Here is a 24,845-nt window from a genome sequence, read left to right as displayed (position 1 = left end):
CTGTTAAGTATAATGTTACTTGTGGACTTTTACTATCTGGCCTTTATTATGTTGAGTTATATTCCTTGCATAGCAAACTTGTTGAGAGTTTTTATCAAGAACAAATGTTGAATTTTGTCAAGTACTCTGCATTTATGGAGATGATTGTATGATTTTTATACGTCATTCTGTTAATGCAATGTACCACATTTATTGATTTACAAATGATGAATCATCCTTGCATATCAGGGATAAATCCCACTTGATCAAGGTTTATGATCTTGTTAATGCGCTGATGATTTCAATTTGCTAGCATTTTGTTGAGGATTTTTGGATGTATATCAGTAATATTGTCTTGTAATAATCGTTTGCTTTGCTTTGCTTTGCTTTCTTTACCTTGGCTGGCTTTGGTATCAGGATATGCTGGTCTTATAAAATAAGTTTGAGAGTGTTCTCTCCTTTCCTCCTGGTTGCACGCTACCCCAAATAATGGATGTATTCTGTTTCCCTCCATGTACTGGGTAGGAAAAGACAGAATTGGTGTGTGCATGTATGATAAGAACACAACATAACTTCTACCCTCTTTTAAGTATTAAATAGAGTACTGTTATAGGCATTATGTTATATAATAGAATTGTGCCTTCTACTCAGTTCTCCACAAGACTGGGGAGGTCAGACACCCACTTAGCATTCACTTACCCCTGTTGGAGAACTCACTGGTCAGGGGGATCTCTCTTGCCACTGAGCTGTGCCACATTCAGGGATGGTGACACAGATAAAATGAGAATTTTTTTCGTAACTTCTTCCTGCATTTATTCTTGGATGTTTTGCTCTACTGAGGTGCTTGAATCTCTCAGCTGAACCTCTGAACTCCCATAAACTTATTCTTATCTGTGAGTAGTTATTCAAATCAGTGTTTCTATTGGGGGTTGAGGGTTGAAACTCCTATTTCACTATCTTGCTGACATGATTCTTAGCCTTTCTATACCTTTCATATTATATTAATGATTACTTATTTTAAAAATATTTACGAAAAAAAAAAATATTTACGTAAACTGCAATTGATTCTTTATTCTGTTGGAATTACATTTCCACATAGTTTTATTTATTTTTCCAAACCAGTTTCAAGCTGCTTGAAGACAGGACCACTGTTTATTATTTCTCACCATGCCAAATAACCTTCGACAGTACTATGCCTAATAAAATCTTCAAAATGTGTTAATCTGATTTGATTATAAACACTAAAGTATATGTGGCTAGTATTTAAAAACATAAGCACAAGGATTAAATTTATGTTTTCTTTCTAGGTAATAATGGTATAATATAGAGAATGATTATGCATTTCATTAAAGAGGAAAAAAGTGGTAAGAGTGAAACAATGGAACAATGGAGATGATGCAATGGTGTGTTCTTTGAAAACATTGATAAAATTAAGCAAAAATGATTTTTTAAATTTTTCTTTATAACTGTGCAGAAAAACCTTTTTTTTTTTTTTTGTCATAGTGCCTGATTATCAAATGAGCTATGCCTTCAGACCAAGTCTGATCAGTTACTGATGATATTGGATCCCCTTTCATCAACCTGCTGCAATGACCCAGATCTTTTCAGTCTCAGTTCTATTACCTTTTCTTCTACTACCCTCCTTTTCACCACTATGTTAGGTCATTATTTAAAAGAATGATCACAACTGAAGCTATCTAATCTAAAGCAGATTTAGGCTTAAATAAGAGTCTGCAACAATTTGTAAACATTCCTTGGCTCCAGAAATCCATTCTTCATTCGCAAATCCCCATAGCTATGGCTGTACAGTCTATCATCATCTATAGAGCGCAAAGCCAGAATATGATTTTTTTTCAGAATGTGATTACACATATTTTATAAGAGGAACTGCTGGCACCCTAACCCACTAGTTATTTCCTAGTAAAAGCATATTAGTATGAAACACACATAGCATCATAATGTATACTATTATGGATCTAGTAATTAATTTCTTAATGACTCACTAAATATTTATGATATTTTTCTTATGACAATATCTTTAGTTTCCCCAAGAGCTATCCTAATTTAGGCAGATATTTAAATAGAATCACTTCATTATGCTTGTTTTTTAGTTGTCTTGGGAACAATGTAATAACACTAGTAGGATATTTTCTTCAGAAAAGAAAAAAATATTTTGAAGATGTATAAGCTGTTTAAAGATCAAATTTGGAGGAAAATACAATCGATTGTAAGTAATATATCAGTACATTAGATGATGAATACACAGCTGTGTAGATATGTAGTTGGATATTTTTATGCTGGTGAATTTCATTATCGTGGATTTACTGGGTTTCTATTAAATTGTTTCAACTGCTGAAACACATTTTCAGATTGGAATATATTGATTAGGGACACCTGGGTGGCTCACTGGTAGGGTATCTGCCTTCAGCTCAGGGTGTGATCCTGGGATCCAGGGTCGAGTCCCACATTGGGCTCTCTACAGGGAAACTGCTTCTCCCTCTGCCTATGTCCATGCCCCTCTCTCTGTGTCTCTCATGAATAAAAAAATAAAATCTTTTTAAACAAAGGAATATATTGATTATTATATGCTTTGCAATAGTAGTAGCATTTTAAAAGAAGTCCCTAAATACCTGAGGCAATGAAGCATCTATTCTAATAGATCTCTTAATGTAAAGTTTTGCTTAGTGCACGACCTGGATAACTTTGCTGATTTTCTTTGCCTGGATCAGTAATTAATGATGTTTCAGTTTTGCTCTCAGAATATCAAGTGTTATGCCTTAATATAAATGGTAATTCTTTATAGAAAATGATAAAGGGACAGAATATATGCCAGCTGTACTTCTTCTGAATCATACGGCTTCAGATTTTTGCCTTCAGAGTTAGCCCCTTTGATTGAGAACATGATTGCAAAATCTGATTTTGGTCTGATCAGATGCTTTTGTCCTTTGGTTTCCCCCATAACTGTGATCTATGAATTCTCAGAGGATACTGAAGTTTCCTGAATATGAACACTTCTAGAGACATGGGGTAATTTAAAAACATAATTTATAAACTAAAAACTGTCAAAATATATGTATCTCCTAGGGTCTGGTCCTAAGTAATCCCTGTTTCCTGTCAACTTTACCCCTCTAGATGATCTATCCAGTCCCATAACTTCTAATGTCATCTACAGCAAAGATTCTCCAGTCTTTATGTCTTCTTGTCTTTATATGTGTGTGTGTGTGTGTGTGTGTGTGTGTGTTTGATTTCTCCACTTGAGTCTCGAAACAGAATTTCCTCTCATCTTCCTGTTGTCCTCCCATCCTCTTCCTCTAGTCTTTCTCATATCAATAAATAGCATCACTTCCACTCTGTTGATTAAACTAACCCAGGAGTTATCATTAATTGTCTTTCAGGTCCCAAACCATACACATCCACAAATCTTGTTGCTTCTTTCCAAAATACATCTCATTTGCATTGCTACTACCCTACCCTACTCCAAGAAATCTTTGCTCATCTGTGCTAATGCAATAGTCTGTTTAATGGTTTGTCTGGCTCTACTTTTGCTCCCTAATTAGCCATTCTCCACACAGCAGACAGTGTGATCTTTTAAAATTCGTGGCACCCTTCTGCTCAAAATCCTCCAATGGCTTCTCATTGCACTTAGAATAAAATCCAAGCTTTGTACATGTCTCTACATGATATGGTCAATGCCCCTCTCTCCAGTCTGATTGCTTATCTCTCTCTCCTCCTCACTGATTTTGCTCTAACCACATTAGGATGATCTAAGTTCCGGGAAAACACCAGCTTATTTCCACTCTTAAGGCTTTGCATCTGCTTTTCCCTTTGCTTGGAACTCTCTGCCCTCTGACTTTCATGCTGTTCTTCCTGTTTGTATTCAGGTCTCAACGCAAATGCCGTCTCCTCAGAGAAACCTTCACTGAAAATCAGTCTAAAGAATTACCTCGTTTCCTCAGTTTCACCCACTGGTTTATTTTGTGCATAGCAGTCACCATCACCAGTATTTATCCTACTTGTATATAAATTTTTCTCCTCTATTTTGAATTATGTCCTCTCTATGCTTTTTTCTATCTTTCACACCTACAAGAATGATTGGAACAGGGATGCATGGTTTGCTCAGCGGTTGAGTGTCTGCCTTTGGCTCAGGGCGTGATCCCAAGATCCGGGATTGAGTCTTGCATCCGGCTCCTTGTGGGGAGCCTGCTTCTCCCTCTGCCTGTGTCTGTGCCTCTCTCTCTCTCTCTCTCTGTGTGTGTCTTTGATGAATAAATAAGTAAAATCTTTAAAAAAAATGAATGATTAGAACATAGTAAGTTTGTACCTTAGGTGGGTAGGGTTCCACAGGAGAGAAAAAGACCGAGAAATAGTTTACGTATAATATGATACTGAAGTGCTTGGCTTCCCCCTAAACTGGTTCGGGTAAATACTGATATATATGATTTTTGGGCAAAAAGGACTCTTTAGACAAATTAGTTTGAAGGATTCCATTAGAGATTTATAGAATTTTATGGTCTATTATTCTATAAAATTTTATAGTAAAGAATCTTATATAATCATATTTGATCAAATGAATCCTAAAATAAATTGGCCTTAGAAAGTGTTTTTCCTCCCTTTTGAACATTGACCTTTGGAATTGTTGATATAAATCAATACAATGTCAACTTGGAAGAGAATTAAGGTAACAATAGGGTAATATCCTTTTTTTCTTTAGTCTTTTTTTTAAGTTGTTTAAAATAAAGCCTCAGTGAATATATATACAAATACAAAGATATATTTGTGTTTGAAAATTTTGTAGGAATTAAAAATGGCTCCACGGAGAGAAGAGACAAAAATATACTAAAGAGAAAAGCTGGTAAATAGCAGTTAAGTAAGATTAGAAAACCACAGAATAACAATAGCAAAATTAAAAAGGAAAAATAGATGCTTTAAAATAGTATCAGATTTAGAAGATTATAATATTGGGAAATTTTGAGCAGAATGTAGTCATATTTCTTAAAAGTACAATTATCAAACTTGTTCTTTATAAAGTCTATAAAAGATGCAGTAACATAAACATGAATATCCTGGTTATAGTTAAAGAAAGTGACCAGACGTTTGAAGTTAGATCAAGAGATATTAGGGATATTAAATTAAGAGGAATAAGTCTGTAAAATTTATAATTAACCACAATGTGAAAGGGTAGTTTTTAACAGTTGCTCTTTAAAAAAATCCTGTTTTTAGCTACATAAAATTTTACCAACATGGCTACAGTGTTTTGAACTTTCATCATATATTTATACTTTGCTTTAAAGCTTATGAAGATCAAAAACGAAAGCTTGTCATAGATAAGAGACATATTGTAACTCCCAAGTGGAAAAAAAAAGAAAACAACTTGTATTTGAATTCCTAAGTCTCTGTATACCTATCCACAGAATCACTGTTATATTTTTAAACCTCATTCCTGGAAACACTGCAAATGTCAGATCAATTTAGAAGCCAAAGAACACCTCTGGGAATGACATGGCAGCAACTGAAATAGTGTTTGGCCAAATTAAGAGTGTATGCCAAGGATGCCAAAAATCACAGTAATCTGGCAGGTAGATAGCTATTATTTAACTGTATGATCATTACTGGTTTTTCTACCGAAAAACTGTTGGCTGTTTATGCAATGAAATGGAGCCCGTGATTTAGGCATAGTATCTCTCTGTTTTGATGTCATTTGTAGCTGGTTGAGGATTATACTCAATCACAAAATTGAATTTCTCAAGCAAACTACTTGGGAAGAAAAAAGTAGCCTTTAACAAATTATAATTCACTTAGAAATAGAAATGAAAGAATATAAATTTAGAGCACTTTTTTTTTGCTATAGATCTTAATATTCAGAATGGTATTCATATTCTGCACTACTTACAAACAGACTGGCCTGATCTTAGTTTGCTGCAGAACTTTCAATTTTAAAATTTTGTTCTGTAAGACAACTAATAAGATAATTATTTTTTAAATAACTTTCTCTATATATTCGTGGTTCCTGGATCTCTGCTCTCTGATCTTCATACTGGTCTCATGGTCATGGTCTCATGCTATTCAGAAAGGTCTTCGCTTTAATAATTCTTAAAATCCCAAATTGGCTAAGATTGCCCAAATGCTTCTAAATGCAGCATGTGTTCTTAAATTCAGGAGAGTTGATGATATGTATAAATAGCTTCTTTCTCTGGATCCACATTATTGTCCTCCTAGTGGATAATGCTCAATGATATTATTTTAAAGTGGGAATATCTGCTATTTTCAAAATGCTGGAATTTTTCTCTTTCACCACTCAAGGAAGAAATTGATGCTAAAGACTACTTCAAAATTATAAATGTTTATCCTGAAAAAAATCATATTAGGAAATTAGTTTCATTCCTATAGCATTCAAATGTAGTCAAATAGTCTCATTAATTATACCCATTTGTAATGGAAAGAACATTAAATTTGACCTGTGTAAGTGACCTGCCTCTTCCAGATAGTGTGTACTTAGTCAATTTTCCCAAATTTACCTCTTTGGATAATTATGTGAGTGGAATAGCACCTAACTATGAAGTAGTGCTGTTTGTAAAGAAATGCAAAGAATTATTACTATTATCACACAGATACAAACTAAACCCACTATTTATGGGGTAAAAGGGAAAATGTAGAATTAATACACAATCAAATAACAAACATGATTTTGATTTTTTTTTTTTATCTTTTCTATACGTGTACCTGTCAAAATGTCTAAATTGCTTTCTGGACAAATAAAAGGAGATACAGAAAACATAAATTAGAAAATGCAAATGTTTAATTCAAGTAAAAGAAATTACTAGGTGGTCCTTGGCTGTTTCATGTCCAAACTGAAATCGCAGAAAAGGCTTTGGGCAATCACAAATAAATTGATGCTACATTTATGTGCAAATTAACACCTCCACTTTGTGTCCTAAAGGATGCGATTATATCAGTTATAGAAATTGACAAAGAAATTACATTTGCTAGAGTTCTTATAAAATAATGACACAAAATAAATTATAATATAACATGAAAATTAGTTTTGATATTCAAAACTTTATGCCCTCTCTGTCATGCATGCTCCACAATGGTAGTCCAGTGGAAAGTTAGATTAATTAAATAATCCAGAAATTCTTTAATTAAATACACAAATTCAAATGTTCTTGACAGATTGAATAATCAGCATTGTTGAGGACAAACTTCCCTATCTAAGAAGCAAAACAAAGAAAAAAGCACGCATATCTGGGCAAATAAATCTGAATCCTTTATCATTTTTTATCAGTTTAGTTTTTGTATTGTATCTTTTCTGAGTTTTGTATTGCTTTTATGAATTTTGTATGTCCATAGAAACACATAACATGATAAAACATAAATAACTGAGCTTGAATAACCTATGAATAGTCTAATCATTCATTTATCTGTCCATCCACTGGGGAAACAAAGACGTCTGACTATTTTTAATTGGCATTGTAAGTACAAAACTAATGTCATCACTTGGCTTCCTTAAAATTAATGATTAAAATCTGGTATGATATGACATGCTGCTACACACACAAAGACAGCATATATAGTGTTGGACAAAGACAAGTGTAATTTCAAATTTGCAGCATGAACCGGGAAGGATTTACATGGGAAAAATCACTTGAACTAGGTTTCAAAGCCTAACAAGGATTTTTAAGTCCTTAAGATTGAAGTGTTTACTTTAGGAGGAAGAAAAAATCATGTGTAATGGTAGAGAGGAGTAGCATATAGCTTGAATTGAATGAGGTGAGGCCAGATATGTGGTGAAGATAAAGGCAGAAACTAAATCGTAGAATAATTTGTGATTTCATTGAAGAAATTTGGAGTTTAGAGTATGGCTAATATTGTACCCCTGATGCTAATATAGCATTTGAATAACAAAATATGATTTTTGGTTTTAAAAATTCCTTTAAAAGCAGTAAGTCTAATGAATTAAAAGTGTGTAAAGACAAAGACATAAAGTAGGAGGCTACCACATAGTTTTATAAGGCATAATGAGGATCTAAATTAAGCCAGTGAAGTGAAAATAAGAAAAGGTGGTGAAACAGTTTGTGGACTGCTTGGAGTTGGTACTGCAGGCCTGTGCCTTGTGCCTTGAATCTCGGGATTCTTCCCAGCTGTCTAACTTGCCCATGATGCCGGTAAATCTCAGCAAATGGTCCCAGCTCTTGAGCCTGCTGTAAGTGGATGAGCAGCTACAGCATCTGCTGCAGGTCAGATACACCAGGGTGGACATAGATGACCTGGGCAAATTGCTGATGCCCATAAAGTTAAGATACTGGTCTACCAATGTTGCATGGCATGGCCTTGATCTGGGAAACTCTACTTGGTCATGACAGATCTGGAAACGCCCAGCAGTAAGGATTCCAAATACAGAGAATGGCACCCTTTTCTGGTGGTTGACATGTTTGGGAAGCAGAGGAATGCTAGGACACAGAAGCCATCCCAGAGGTCTCCAGCCGTGTTCTCAAGTTCAGTGATGTATGTAGATTTCTCCCCTTCCCATTTACCATTTTCACCAGCAAGGCCTGAGCAATCAGATAGTGGTTTAGGGACTTTTCCTTCTACTTATCCTTTATCATTCTAGAAGGTCACATGTTGACTTATATTTTGATCAAATTTGAACTCCATTTGGGGAGATATTTTGATACTACCATGGGATCATCAATTTGTGAAAAGAGTGGCAATCCAGAATTAAGAAAAAATTGCAGGTCAAAAGACCAGGTCTACGGTAATAGAGCAGAGCATCAACAAATCTTTAAGAGAGATTTTAAAAAGAGAGAGAGATCATTACTGTGAGCCTCGGTCTGGAGTTGTGCATGACGACCCTTCTGGGGTGTGCTTTCATGGCCATGTCTCTCACCAAGACAGTCAGAGGCTGACGTGTCCACCAAACTCCACTGTACTACATCTCAGCCTCGTTACTGCAGTCAGTGTCCCATCTGACTCCTTTAAAGAGCAGTACTGCAGAGCATTTTCTCATGTGCATGTTGGCCATGTCCATGTCTTCCTCTGTGAGATTTCTCTTCATGTCTTTTGCCCATTTCATGATTGGATTGTTTGTTTCTTTGCTGTTGAGTTTAATAAGTTCTTTATAGATTTTGGAAACTAGCCCTTTATCTGATATGTCATTTGCAAATATCTTCTCCCATTCTGTAGGTTGTCTTTTAGTTTTGTTGACTGTATCCTTTGCTGTGCAAAAGCTTCTTATCTTGATGAAGTCCCAATAGTTCATTTTTGCTTTTGTTTCTTTTGCCTTTGTGGATGTATCTTGCAAGAAGTTACTGTGGCCAAGTTCAAAAAGGGTGTTGCCTGTGTTCTCCTCTAGGATTTTGATGGAATCTTGTCTCACATTTAGATCTCTCATCCATTTTGAGTTTATCTTTGTGTATGGTGAAAGAGAGTGGTCCAGTTTCATTCTTCTGCATGTGGATGTCCAATTTTCCCAGCACCATTTATTGAAGAGACTGTCTTTCTTCCAATGGATAGTCTTTCCTCCTTTATCGAATATTAGATGACCGTACATTTCAGGGTCCACTTCTGGGTTCTCTATTCTGTTCCATTGATCTATGTGTCTGTTTTTGTGCCAGTACCACACTGTCTTGATGACCACAGCTTTGTAGTACAACCTGAAATCTGGCATTGTGATGCCCCCAGCTATGGTTTTCTTTTTTAAAATTCCCCTGGCTATTCGGGGTCTTTTCTGATTCCACACAAATCTTAAAATAATTTGTTCTAACTCTCTGAAGAAAGTCCATGGTATTTTGATAGGGATTGCATTAAACGTATAAATTGCCCTGGGTAACATTGACATTTTTACAATATTAATTCTGCCAATCCATGAGCATGGAATATTTTTCCATCTCTTTGTGTCTTCCTCAATTTCTTTCAGAAGTGTTCTATAGTTTTTAGGGTATAGATCTTTTACCTCTTTGGTTAGGTTTATTCCTAGGTATCTTATGCTTTTGGGTGCAATTGTAAATGGGATTGACTCCTTAATTTCTCTTTCTTCAGTCTTATTGTTAGTGTATAGAAATGCCATTGATTTCTGGGCATTGATTTTGTATCCTGCCACGCTACCAAATTTCTGTATGAGTTCTAGCAATCTTGGGGTGGAGTCTTTTGGGTTCTGCATCACTTGCCATCAGGGAAATACAAATCAAAACCACGAGATACCACCTCATACCAGTGAGAATGGGGAAAATTAACAAGGCAGGAAACCACAAATGTTGGAGAGGATGCGGAGAAAAAGGAACCCTCTTACACTGTTGGTGGGAATGTGAACTGGTGCAGCCACTCTGGAAAACTGTGTGGAGGTTCCTCAAAGAGTTAAAAATAGACCTGCCCTACGACCCAGCAATTGCACTGTTGGGGATTTACCCCAAAGATTCAGATGCAATGAAACGTCGGGACACCTGCACCCCGATGTTTCTATCAGCAATGGCCACAATAGCCAAACTGTGGAAGGAGCCTCGGTGTCCATCGAAAGATGAATGGGTAAAGAAGATGTGGTTTATGTATACAATGGAATATTACTCAGCAATTAGAAACGACAAATACCCACCATTTGCTTCAACGTGGATGGAACTGGAGGGTATTATGCTGAGTGAAATAAGTCAATCGGAGAGGGACAAACAGTGTATGTTCTCATTCATTTGGGGAATATGAATAATTGTGAAAGGGAATATAAAGGAAGGGAGAAGAAATGTTGGGAAATATCAGGAAGGGAGACAGAACATAAAGACTCCTAACTCGGGGAAACGAACTAGGGGTGGTGGAAGGGGAGGAGGGCGGGTGTTGGAGGGGAATGGGTGACGGGCACTGAGGTGGACACTTGACGGGATGAGCACTGGGTGTTTTTCTGTATGTTGGTAAATTGAACACCAATAAAAATTAATTTAAAAAAATATCCAAAAAAATAAAGGAAAGATTTATGCAAAATAATAAAATAGCTTACAAAAAAAAAAAAAGAGCAGTACTGGAGAAAGCAATAGGGAGAGGTGTTTTGTGGTGAAGGCACAGCTATCTGGGTGAGCTGCAGGACTGGGTGAGAGGTTCTCAGAAATCCCTAAGTCGGCACCTGGTAAACTGGTCACCTGTGTAAGAAAACTGATCTGGAGATGTAGAATGCTGTGTTAACTTCTGCTTGTTTGCTTATAGTTGCAAAAACTAAAATTAAACACACACACACACACACACACACACACATTGTGTGGGTGAAAGAAAGAAAGGAAATGTGAAAAAATTGATAGGAATATAGTAATCTATTGCGTGTGAGGTCAGGAGAGAGAAGGAAGATTGGCCAGATGGCTCTTTGATTTCAGTTTGGGTAGGAAGATGGTGTCACTTTTTATCCAAATCAGAAAATTTATGAAAATGAAAGAATATTCTAAAATAATCAAACTTTTATATCTTAATGAAGTTGTTTGTTCTTTTTAAAGATTTTATTTATTTATTCATGAGAGACACAGAGAAAGAGAGGCAGAGACAGGCAGAGGGAGAAGCAGGCTCCAAGAAGGGAGCCCGATGTGGGACTCTATCCCGGGTATCCAGGATCACACCCGGGGCCACAGGTGACGCTAAACCACTGAGCCACCCGGGCTGCCCAAAGTTGTTTCTTTTATGTTGTAAGTAGCGTACTTTTATTCAAAACTATTTTTTTAAATAAAATTATTTGTATAAGTGGGATGCCTGGGTGGCTCAGTTGCTGAGCGTCTGCCTTTGGCTCAGGGGGTGATCCTGGATACCCGGGATCGAGTCCCGCTTTGGGATTCCTGCATGGAGCCTGCTTCTCCCTATGCCTGTGTCTCTGCCTCTCTCTCTGTGTGTCTCTTTTGAATAAATAAGTAAAATCTTTTAAAATTATTTGTACAAGTAAACATGTGTACCTGTGTATGTCAAAGCAAGGCAAAACATTGAAAAATCATGTAAGTAGGATTACTATCTTTGGTTTACATTTATATGCTTTAATCAATTTCTTAGCAATAACTGTCTGTCAAACTATGTCACTATAGAATGTATTTTTTAATGTGTTCAGAGGATTTTTAAACTAAAATTGCTTTCAGTGTTTTTCAAAGTTGTATTTTATGGTTAATAAATTTGAAGTAATTGACTGCTTTTATTGTTAAGGTTCTGTAGGCCAGAAATATTTTTAATTGAGAAAAATCTGTATTTTTCCTAAGGTACATATAAACTCAATTAATTCTGCAAAATAAAAACATCTTTATTCCATTTTTTTTGAAATACATAAAAATTTAGTTCAAGTATTTTTACCAGCATTGTTTTCTTTTCCTTTATTCAAGGTAATTTTTTTCAACAAGTATTTTTGTATAATAAAATTCATCAAATAAGATGTTTCTGTGATTCCTTTCACTATCTCATCAAACTACGATGCTTCAATAAACAAAGGCTGTCTCAATTTCATCCTGTTCTATTACAGAATATTAATTTGTTCAGTTAAAAAAAAAAGAACCTTTAAAGTTTTTCTCAGAACACAAATTATTATGTCCCTCAAGTGTAAACACCTATTTCTTAGATTTTTTTATTTTTTTTGGTACTTTGCTGCTAAAAGAGTTTATTGTAAAATGAAAGTTCCAGCAATAGAGGAAAATTTAGTTATAAATATTCAGTGTAAAATACATTACCTAGACATGGGTGACTGGTTCGTTAACTAGGGAAGGAAGAGAAAGTTTTAAGTTGCAGTGATGAATTCAACTTGGGCCTGGTTAGTTGTTGATGACTCTGGTACACACAGCTGGCAATGCCCAGGAAATATTTATGAATATTGCTTTGGAGTACAAGAGCATGGTGAAGGATAGAAATACGAATTTGGAAGTTTCCGGCACATGAGGAATAGTTGAAACCATGTGAGATGGAAGATTACGTAAGACATTTTCAGCCCTGATACTTGTTGAGCAGTTTCTGAGAGGTCTTTGGACATTGACAACAGAGGAGAGAATATAATGGTATCACTTTATTCTAAATGGCTTCTTCTAATTGGTTTCTTGTAGCTACTGTAACAAATTGCCACCAGCTTGATGGTTTAAAACAACAGAAGTATATTCTCTCACAGTTTTGGATGCCAGAAGTCCACAATAAGTATCACTGGGCCTGGAGCAAGGTGTGTGCTTGGCCACATTCCCTCTGGAGGCTCTATGGGAGAATTTGTTTTTTTTTGCCTTTTTTAGCTTCTGGGGGCTGCCAACATTCTTTGGCATGTGGCCACATGCCAATCACTGCTTCTTCGTCATATTGTCTACCTTTCTTCCTCTGTGGTGAAATCTCCCTCTGCATCCCTTATAAGCTTACATGTGATTACATCGAAAGCCCATTCAGATAATCCAGAATAATTTAATCACACCCATGAAGCTCTTTTTGCTGTATGGAGTAACCACTGTTCGTAGGTTCCAGAGATTAGGATGTGGATATCTGTGGGTGTAGGAGGCCTATCATTACTTATTATTTATATCTATCTAATCAAAATCAGTGTTGAAATTTTTCATCCTCTCTCTATCATCACTCCTGAATTTGGAAGACTCAGTACAAAAAAAGTAGTGTAATGTCTTATAATTTTTTATAACCTGAAATGACATTTTGTATATGTTGTATTAAATAAAATATGTTATGAAAAGGATTTTATTTAAAACATTTTTTTCAATATAGTTACTAGAAAATTTGAAATTGCATATGAAGTTAAAATTGTGTTTCTATTAGCACTAGTATAGAATGTGTATGAGTTTCAGTCTGTCTTATAGAGAAATCGCTGTTTCCTTACAAATAAATAGTTAAAATTCTTGAAAGCTGCACACTAAGTTAATTAAATTAACTCAATCTTATTTTGTATTTCAACTTTGCTCTATTATAATCCATATTCATTCAAACTATTTATTGCTGCTTTTCTCCATTTCACAGCAACAAACCAAATGGACTTCATGTGAAATTATTGACTACTCTGTGCCTCTCAGCCTCAATTAGCCCCTAATTCTAGGCACCTGGAAGCCAAAGCAAACCATAAGGAGCCACAAGCACTACCCCAATGTAGCATCTCTGGAAGGAAGTTTCACATGGTGAGTGCCAGACTGACTGTGTCCTAGAACTAAGAGGAAATAAGGTAATCTTTCAGGGTTTGACATCTTTCTTTCAAAAGAGGTTATATTCTAAAAGGCAAAGGGTGGTGAGGAAATAAGGGGAAAACATTTTTGATGGGGAAGGATCCAAGACGAACTTGTTGGAACGGAGGAGTCTTCCAGGAAAGGGATTTTGTGATTTGAGAGGATACCTGTATGTGGGCCTGGGGCAAGAGGTGGAGAAGAGTGATGAGAGGGGAAAATCTAGGAGATTCTAAGTAGTGAAGGTCTGGTGAGCGGGAGAAGAAGAAAGGACACCACTATTTACCAAGCCTCTATCTTTTGTTGGGTACCTTTATATATATTATCCAAAATATATTTATAATATTCATTTTTGCAGGCCAAAAGTTTGTAGTGCAAAGACATGAAATGCTTTTCCTAAGGTCACACAACTAATAAGTATCAAGGGCAAATTTAGGATCCATTAATTAGCAAGTTGATATCCTTTAGAGTGTTAAAACTAGACTGAAAGGTGAATCTGTAGGAGAGGCAAACAACTTGAAAAAATTTGGGAAATTTCAATGATAGAAATCTATGTGTGATTGAAGTGGCTCAGCAAAGTATTTGTACTTGGAACTATTTGTGGCAGCTGGGGAAACATCAGATCCAAAGGGCTCAGAAGAAATGGGATATTGGTTGGCCTTTTAACTCGTTAAGGTTTTGAACTTGAGCAGTTCCCCAGCATTGCAGTATATTCGTAATAAGCATAGACCTTTAGATTTTTATAGAAGTACCCCTGAGAAATATAAGCATCATTAAACTTTAGCCTCCCACAGACCTGAAAGAAGCATAGTCAAAAAAAAAATCCGTTCAAGTGTTAGTTGATCTGTAAAAATGAAGACATTAAAAGACCTATTCCAGTTCATAATGATGTGATTTGGGGATCCCTGGGTGGCTCAGTGGTTTCGCGCCTGCCTTTGGCCCAGGGCACGATCCTGGAGTCCCAGGATCGAGTCCTGCGTTGGGCTACTGGCATGGCTCCTGCTTCTCCCTTTGCCTGTGTCTCTGCCTCTCTCTCTGTGTCTATCATAAATAAATAAAAATAAATCTTTAAAAAAATGATGTGATTTAAGGGTATTATGATATTACTTCAGTCTCAGAATCCCCAACTATGTACTTCTCAATTTATGGTGGTCTCCTTAGAAATCACTTCATTTTTGTTTCACCCAGAACCATTATGGGCTCAACACATTTTCTTTAAATATTAGCATTCTCTTCATTTCAGTGGACTCTTCCATCCAAGGGCTCTGAGATATGTTACTTTATTAATGCCTTTCCCTGACATTACTGACCTCTAATCACTTAATCATCTGATCTATACATAGCTATGACAGACCAGCTGGAGATGAGGGGAAGAAGGCCTGGGACACTAACAAACTTGGCTCACCATAAATTTACAAGAACCAAATAGAACTTTCCTTCTTGCTCCTCTCTGGAAGCCTCCTTTTATTAATTGCTGTGGGATTTCCCATTTCTGACTTCTCAATATCTTTATTTCCAGCTGTCAGTCTTGCATATCATTTAGCCAAAACAGGACACTTGTCTTAGGCTCCCTCATTTCACCTCCTCATTTCACTGGATCATTGCCTTGACATTCAGAGCTTTACATCCTTCCATGAGATCTGAGGAAAAGAAAGTACCTTATAGCAAATATCTTTGGGGTGCCTGGGTGGCTCAGTTAGTTAAGCATCTGCCTTTGGTTCAGGTCATGATCCCAGGGTCCTGGTATCGAGCCCCACGTCTAGGCTTACTCTTAAAAATGTGTTTGTCATCATTTACTTTTCTCCTATTATCTTTAATTTATCCTTTTCTATTGATTCTGTTTTGTATCCTGATCAATGGCTAACCCTTCTTTTTTCAGTTTTGGTAAATCAATAGGAGAAAAAACATCACTGTTCTTTAAATTCACTTTTCTTGAATTCTGTGATTAAAATTTTAAATGTTTAGCAGACATCTCATTCCCTACTCAGTGAATTGTCTTTTGGATATTTATGCAACTTTTTTATTGATAAATTAGTATAAAATTTACAATGTTTTTAAGCTTCTTAATGAGTTAATATTAAGCATTTGTCATATTTGTGATAAATTTTTTCATTTGTTGCATGACTAATGTGTAAGAAATGGTAGAAATTAAGAAGGTTTAATTTTATCTATCACAGTTCTATACTTAGAAGTGCTTTTTATATTTCAGATTAATACATACTTCTATGTGAAATGTATCTGTTTTTATTACTTTAAAATTGAATTCATGTGGAATTATTTTACTCTTTCTCATATCACCAATGTCTTGTTGGTCATCAAAGTAGCAAATAATCTTTGACTTATCCAGCTTAATTCCTATTTGGTGTCATTAACTTAGAAGATACAATTTTCCAAAATTAAATAAAATTTTATAGACTTGCTAATTCATTCTATTAGACATTAGACATACTAAGTATAAGAATCATGTCATGTTTGCATCCTTAGCACATAGTATAATAATTTGCTTACAAAACTGGGTTATCACCCTATGTCAATGTCATGATAATTATTTTACTAATACAGTGTTTTGCAGGGTCTTCTTGAAATTATGCTTTTAACCAAGCCAACTTATGTATTATTCAGTTGTCCTTTTTCCTTACTTCTATCCATATTCTTTCTTCTTTCAGTGCAGCTTTAGATGATGTTGGCATAGTCTCTTCCCTGTTTCTTATTCTAGGAGTCAGCTGTTTGATTGTATGTATTAATCCAGTGTCTTTTCTTCTTTTTGACCACTGTAGATGACCACCCATTTCCAGGCTCTCAGAGTACCTGTATGCATGAGCTTTTCAGTGGGACTGGCCTTATCCATTCACAAATGTGGCAGTCTTCACTCCCCAAAAAGTCTCTATACTTTGGACTTTCTAATATCGCCTGCAGTAAGGAGAACACAAAGATGTAATTGCTCATTGATCTTATGAGAATACTTGAATACTGATAGCTGACAGCTCTACAAAGACCAGAGGGCTCAGAGATTCCTCATAAGAAATTATTAAGCAGATTGCATTTGCCAAGAAACGGAACTTCATAGTTGATACATAAACTGTTAAGAAAAAGAAAAGAAAGAAGGGAAGGGAAGGGAGGGGAAGGGAGGGGAGGGGAGGGGGAAGGGAGGGGAGGGGAGGGGGAAGGGAGGGGAGGGGAGGGGAGGGAAGGGAAGGGAAGGGAAAAGCAGACACAAGTCCTTAATGCTGGAAAATAGCTTCCTATGTAGTCAGATTGAACTTCTGTAAGGATATAGACTGAGTTCACAGTTTAAAACTTCTTGATGCAGATTTAGAGAATGAAGAGGAGGGACAGACAGAGATGAATGCAAGGAACTAAATAAGAAAATACTGTGAAGATCTTGATAGAATAAAATTAAGTACCTATATTGCCTTTTATAATTTTTAAAAAATTTTATTTATTTATTCATAGAGACACAGAGAGAGAGAGAGAGGCAGAGAGACATATGCAGAGGGAGCAACAGGCTCCATGCAGGGAGCTTGACATGGGACTCACACCCCGGGCTGCAGGCGGTGCTAAACCACTGCACTACTGGGGCTGCCCTATAATTTTTTTTTTAAATAAACTTGAAGAAGGAAAAACAGGTTTACATGTTGTTTTACGACCAGTGAGAAGAAAAATAATGAGTCCGAGACTAAATCTGTGTAATAAGCCATAAAGCAAGATTTGTAGAAAGAACTGGGAGTATGAGACCTCACAGTTTTGCTTAAAGCCACCTCTATTCATTTTCATCCACATACCAGGCAAATAAGAGTAATGTAGAAATATTTTGTGTCTTTTATAATTCCATAATTATACACTTTTGTAAGATCCGTATCATAATTTTTATAAAATATAACATTTTTTATGTTCAATAAGAAAACTACAGACTTAAAATGTCTTTTTTTTGTTCATTAAAATAATAGTAGCCGACACTCATTGAGCACTCACTTCTGTCAGACACTATGCTAAGTTCCTAAATCATGTTTCATTTTATCTCACAGAAACTCTGTGAGATAATCAAGTGTAATACACATTTTACAGATTAGGACAGAAAGGTTTAACTGGTGAGAGTCATACAAATATAAGTGGCAAAGACCTAGGAATCTAATCACAGACATACTATAGAACAAAACCTTAGCTAATACTGTCACACAAAATCTAATTTCCAATGTTAGTAATATAAAAATATTAGTCTTGTAAGAATTTTTGTACATGTGATCACTTCAGCTTTTTTCTTTTTTTTAAAGATTTTATTTATTTATTTATGAGAGACACACAGAGAGAGGCAGAGACATAGGCAGAGGGAGAAGTCTCCCTGCAGGGAAGCTGATGTCGACTCAATCCCAGGACATCATGCCCTGAGCCAAAGGCAGACACTCAACCACTGAACCACTCAGGCGTCCCTGATCACTTCACTTTACAGACTTAATCTTTTATCCATAGATGTAATAGTTGTATTTACAAAATATATTCTTGTTTGCATTAGTAAGTGATATACTAATAACAATTTGCATTTTTATTGATGACTCAGGGCTCTGACAAGAGCCATTTAAAACAATGGAAGAGATGTAGTTCATTGGATTAAATCTAAATTGAAAGGTCATATCTTCTATTTAGGTCTCATGAATAAATCCATAACCCCATGACCTTTCAACAGCCTTCTTTATTGTAAATAAGGGACCTGATAAACAATGCGAAATGGTTATCTCCATAAAGTACATTAAGGTTGAGACAGCAGTCTCCTCAGGTTTACCTAAGTGGCAATATTTGATAATTCCAAAATTTAGAGTGGGTGATTATTGAAATATAATTCTACATTAAAAAAAACTCTTTGGAGATTTTGGAAGAAAAATGAATATTGGAGAATAAGGAATATATTAAAGGGTGGGCAGGTTTATGGGGATGATAAATTTTTAACAGAAGAGAGGGGCAGGAGATTTCATCAGGAAAGTAAATTTGCATATTGCTCCAGAGGAAACACATGAAAAGAGGGTAGATAATGAAAAGATAGTTTTGTTGGTTTATTTTTGTTATACTAATTTTGATATGCCAGCTGGGAGAAACATGTGTTCCCATTAACCTATGGTCCCTTGCTGCTGTTCCTAAACCCTCCAGATGGCCTTATGGCTAAAGATTGCTTCTGATCATCGGAGATTGGGGAAAAGGGCCTTTGTAGTCCCTTTGAGGATATTATTCAGTTTGGAAAAGAAACCTTAAGAAAACCGTATTTGATTTTTTCCATTTCTTTTTGCTTCGGTAAAATACATATAAAATTTATCATCTTAATCATTTTTAACTGTACAGTTCAGTGGTGTTAAATATATCCATAATGTTGTGTAGCCATCACCACCAACCAACCCATCTACATAACTATTTTTATCTTGAAAAACTGAAACTTTATACTCACTAAACAATAACTCCTCATTCCTCCTCCTAGCCACCTGGCAACCACCATGTTACCTTCTGTTTCTATGTGTCTGCCTACTTCAGATATTTATATAAGTAGAATCATGCAGTATTTATCTGTATGCGACTGGCTTGTTTCACGATCAGAATGTCCTCAAGTTTCATCTACGCTGTAGCTTATATCAGAATATCCTTTCTTTCTAAAGCTAAATAATATTTCATCATGTGTATATACCACATTTTGCTTATATATTCATCTGTCAGTGGACACTTGGGTTGCTTCCACGTTTTAGCTATTATGAATAATGCTGCTATAAACATGACTACCAATATCTCTTTAAGACTCTGCTTCTAGAATTGCCGAATCATTTTCCATTTTAATTTTTTAATTTTTTTAATTTTTTTTTTCATTTTAAATTTTTAAAAGAACCACCATACTGTTTTCTACAGTGGCTTTGCTATTTCCATTCCTATCAACAGTGCACAGGGGTTCCAACTTCACATCATCACCAATACATCTTTTCTTTCTCTGTCTCTGTCTCTCTTTCTCTTTTTTATGGATCAGTAACCATTCTAATGGGTCTGAGGTAGGATCTCATTATAGTTTTGATTTCTATTTCCCTAATATTAGTGATGTTGAATATCTTTTCATGTGCTTATTGGCCATTTGTTGTATATTTTCTTTGGAGAAATATCCAAGCCCTTTGTCAATTTTTTAAATTGAGTTGTTTGGTTTTTTTTGTTGTTGACTTTTAGAAATTTTCTATATATTCTGTATATCAATCCCTTATCCCTTATAGTTCACAAATATTTTCTCTGATTCTTTGGTTTTCATTTTTAGTCTGTTGGTAGTGTCTTCTGTTGTGTAATTTTTTTTAATTTTCATAAGGTACAACTTTTTTTTTTCATTTGTTACCTGTGCCTCTGGTGTTAAGAAACTATTGCCAAATCCAATGTCATGCAGCTATTCCCCTATGTTTTTTCCTAGAGTTTTATAGTTTTTAATTTTATATTCAGGTATTTGATCCATTTTGAGTTGATTTTTGCATAGGGTATTAGATAAGGGTCCTACTTCATTCTGTAGCGTATGGATATTTAGTTTCTCCAACATTATTTGTTGAAAAGACTTTATTTCCTCATTGAATTGTTTGGCATGTTATAAAAAATCATTTGGTCATATATATGAAGGTTTATTTCTGGGGTTCTCTGTTCTATTCCATTGCCTTTATGCTAGTACCACACTTTTTTGATTGCTATAACTTTGTTGTAAGTTTTCATATAAGGAAGTGAGTTCTCCAAGTATGTTTTCAATTTCAAAATTGTTTTGACTATACAGATTTCACATGGATTTTAGAATGGGTTTTCTATTTCTTCACAAAATGTCATTAGAATTTTGATAGGAATTATATGAATCTGTAGATTGCTTTGGATAGTATTGACATCATAAGAATATTGAGTCTTCCATCCATAGATGTGATTCCATTTATTTATATCTTATTTAATATTTTTTCAGCAATGTTTTTGTGCTTTGCATTTTACAGATCTCTTATCTTCTTGCATAAGTGAATTTCTAGGTATTTTATTCTTTTTGATGCTATTATAAATGGAATTATTTTTATAATTTCCTTTTCCTTTTTAGCATTTAGAAATTCAACTGATTTTTGCATGTTGGTTTTATATTCTGCTCTAATATTTATACTGCTGAACTCATTTATTAGTTCTAACAACTTGTGTGTGGCTGTGTGTAGAAAATCTTTTTGATTTTCTACATATAAGATCACCATCTGAGAACTAAGAACATTTTACTTCTTCCTTTCCACTTTGGATGCCTTTTATTTCTTTTTTTTTCTTACATAATTTCTCTAGCTAGAATGTCCAGTATTATGTGATATACAGGTAGCAAAGTGAGTATCTTTGCCTTGAAGAAAATCTTTCAGTGTTTCACAATCAAGCATGAAGTTCACTGGAGCTTTTTCTATATGGTTTCTATTATATTGAAGTAGTTTAATACTTCTATTTCTAAATTGTTAAGAGTCTTTATCATGCATTTGAATTTTGTCAAGTGCTTTATCCGTGTTAAAAATTGAGATAATCATATCATTTTTTCTCTTCTGTTAATAGTATATTGCTTTGTTTTCATATGTTGAAACATCTTTGCATTTTAGCTACAAACTCCATTTGGTCATGTTACATAATCTATTTAATATGCTGCTGAATTTGGTTTGCTAGTACTTTGTTAAGGACTTTTTTATCTTTGGTCTAATCTTATTACGTTCTTGCTATTAGCTTGTGTTTAGTTTGTTCTTCATTTTTTAGTTCCATAAGCTGTAAAGTTTTGAGATCTTTCTTTTTTATACAAGATATTTTTTATTTCTTAATATCAGCTTTATTGGGGCATAATTAAAATAAAAACTGAAAGATATTTAAAGTGTACATTGTGGTGATTTGATATATATATTTATCAAATAGTGTGTGTATACATTTTACATATATATGATATATATATCATATATATATTATAAGGATTTCCCCATCTTGTTAACGAATACATCCATCACTTTATTTATTTACTTATTTGATTGCTTACTTTTGGTGAGACCATTTAAGTTTACTTTCTTACCAAATAACAATTATACAGTACAGTTTTATCAACTGTGATCACCACATTTTACATTAAATCTTCAGAAATTATTCATCTTATAGATGAAAGTTTTTACCCTTGTAGCAACTTCTCCCTTTGGGGCAACTAGACAAAAGATAAGTAAGAAATAGAAGACTTTAAACAATACAATAACCCAACTAGATCTAATAGACAAATACAGAATACTCAATAGTGATAGAATACACATTCTTCTCATTGGTACATTTTCCACAAGAGACCATATGTTAAGCCATAGATTAAGTGTCCATAGTTTTTAAAAGACAGATGGCATATAAAATAACTCCTTTGCCACATAGGATGATGTTAAAACTCAACAGTAGAAGTAAAAGAAAATTGACAAAGTTGTGGAAATTAAAAAACTTCCCACTCTTAAGCTATTAATGGATCAACAGAGAAATCAAAAGATAAATTATAAAATACTTAGAGATGAATGAAAACAAAACAAAACATACCAAAACAGGGATCCCTGGGTGGCGCAGCGGTTTGGCACCTGCCTTTGGCCCAGGGCGTGATCCTAGAGACCCGGGATCGAATCCCACATCGGGCTCCCGGTGCATGGAGCCTGCTTCTCCCTCTGCCTGTGTCTCTGCCTCTTTCTCTCTCTGTGACTATCATAAATAAATAATAAAAAATATATATATATATATAAAAAAAACATACCAAAACAATGAAACGGTGATATCAATGCTAAGGGGAAAATTTACAGCTATAAGCACTTACAGTTTTTGTCCCTTATCCCTATATTAAAGTCTTATTTTGTGTTCAGTTTTTTTTAATTCATTTGTTTTAGTGGTATTTTTTAGCAAAACATTAAAAATTCTTATTTTGTTTTGAGGATATCCTATAGCTAATATCTCTATGGCCACATCTTAAAGTTACAATGCACTAATTTGAATTTATTTATATTAGCTTAATTTCAAGAGCATTCAAAAACTCAGCTCTTTTATTACAGCTTTCCCTCAAAACTTTTTAGTTCCTAATGTCACAAGTTACATTATGCCCCAGAGTAATATTTTTCCCAGAGTAATATTTTTTAAAAATACATTAGTATTTTAAGTTAATATTGAAAATTAAATGCGATGTTACAAACCAAAGTTATAAAATACTAGCTTTTAAATTAATAGTTGTTAGGGTTTTTGTTTTTCTCTTTCGTTTTGTTTTATTTTTTGTGTCTCTTACAACATGTACACAAAAAATGAAGTTACAAACTATTGTTACAATTTTATTGTCTTTTAAGAGTTTCACATATTTATGTTTATTAATATCTTTATTTCTCATTCTGCTTCAGGTTACTGTTCATTCATTTTACCCTGCAGGGCAAGTCTAGTGATAATGAACTCCCTCAACTTTCATGTACCTAGGGATGTCTTCATTTCTTCTTCCCTTTTGTAGGATAGTTTGCTAGCTATAGGATATTTTTGGCTTAGAGTTTTTCTATTTTCCTATTAGCACTTGAAGATACTAAACCACTGGCTTCTTGCCTCTAATGTTTCTGATGAAAAATCTGCTCATCTTTTTATTGAGAATACAACCTGTATATAATGAGTCACTTCCTTCTTATTGCTTTCAAGATTTTGTCTATGGAAAATTGGTCATAATGTGCTGCTTAATATGGGTTTTTAGTATGTCTTAGAGCTTCTTGAGCTTCTTATATGTTTTGACTCGTGTTCTATCAAGTCTGAGAGGTTTTCAGCCATTATGTCTCCAAATATTTCATTTGCCCCTTTCTCTGGGACTCCTCAACAGATATGTTGACTGACCTGATGGTGTCCCATAGGTCCCTTAAGTTCTGTTCACTTTTTATCATTTTTTTCTTCTGTTCCTCAGACTCAATAATATCTATTGTCTTATCTTTCAGTTCATTCTCTTCTCTACTTGCTCAAATCTGTCTATGAATCCATCTAATGAGTTTTTCATTTCAGTCGTTTTTATTGTTCAGCTCCGTAATTTCTTTTTGGTTTCTTTTTTTTTTTCCTTTTCTATCTATTGGTATTTCCACTTTGTTCATACATCATTTTCTTGCCTTTCTGTACATTTACTTTGTTCTCTTAATATCTTTAAAATTAAATGTTTTAAAGCCTTTATCTAGTAGATCTTCCATCAAGTCTTTTTCAGGGGCAGTCTCTGTTAATTTATATTTTTCCTTTTTTAAAAAAAGATTTATTTATTTATTCATGATAGAGAGAGAGAGAGGGAGGCAGAGACACAGGAAGAGGGAGAAGCAAGCTCCACGCTGGGAGCCCATCACGGGACTCGATCCTGGGACTCTAGGATCGCGCCCTGGGCCAAAGGCAGGTGCTAAACCACTGAGCTACCCAGGGATTCCCATGTTTTTCCTTTGAACGAAGTATATTTTTCTGTCTCTGTGCTTGCCATATAATTTTTTGTTGTTGAAAACTGGATATTTGAATCTAGTAATGCAGTAACTTTAGAAATCTGATTCTCCACTTTCCCCAGAATTTTCTCATTTTTGTTTTTGTTTTATTGCCATAGGCTGTCTCTGTACTGAGAATCACCCTGAGGTGAAAACAGAAGGTCTTCTAAGGTCTTTTCTGACCCTGCGCTTTTCTCAGGCCATGCATAATCATGTTCTAATTTATTCCATATATTCAGTTGCTTTTCAATATCCTAATCCTTATGTCTGA

The 24,845-nt window shown here is 34.8% G+C and overlaps 1 long non-coding RNA gene across 3 annotated transcripts in view; it reads left to right on the top strand.

The window, feature by feature from the left end:
* Positions 1-24,845, top strand: part of LOC112926632 (uncharacterized) — a 335,174-nt gene that overhangs the window by 128,272 nt on the left and 182,057 nt on the right. For all 3 annotated transcript variants that reach the window (XR_003236379.2, XR_012000391.1, XR_012000392.1), the window contains exon 2: positions 13,912-14,066. This is a non-coding gene — a long non-coding RNA (uncharacterized lncRNA). The remainder of the gene's footprint in view (positions 1-13,911; positions 14,067-24,845) is intronic.

The sequence above is a fragment of the Vulpes vulpes genome, chromosome 3 (genome assembly GCF_048418805.1).
Source record: "Vulpes vulpes isolate BD-2025 chromosome 3, VulVul3, whole genome shotgun sequence".
Taxonomy (NCBI): domain Eukaryota; kingdom Metazoa; phylum Chordata; class Mammalia; order Carnivora; family Canidae; genus Vulpes; species Vulpes vulpes.
This window is presented reverse-complemented; position numbering and strand designations above follow the sequence as displayed.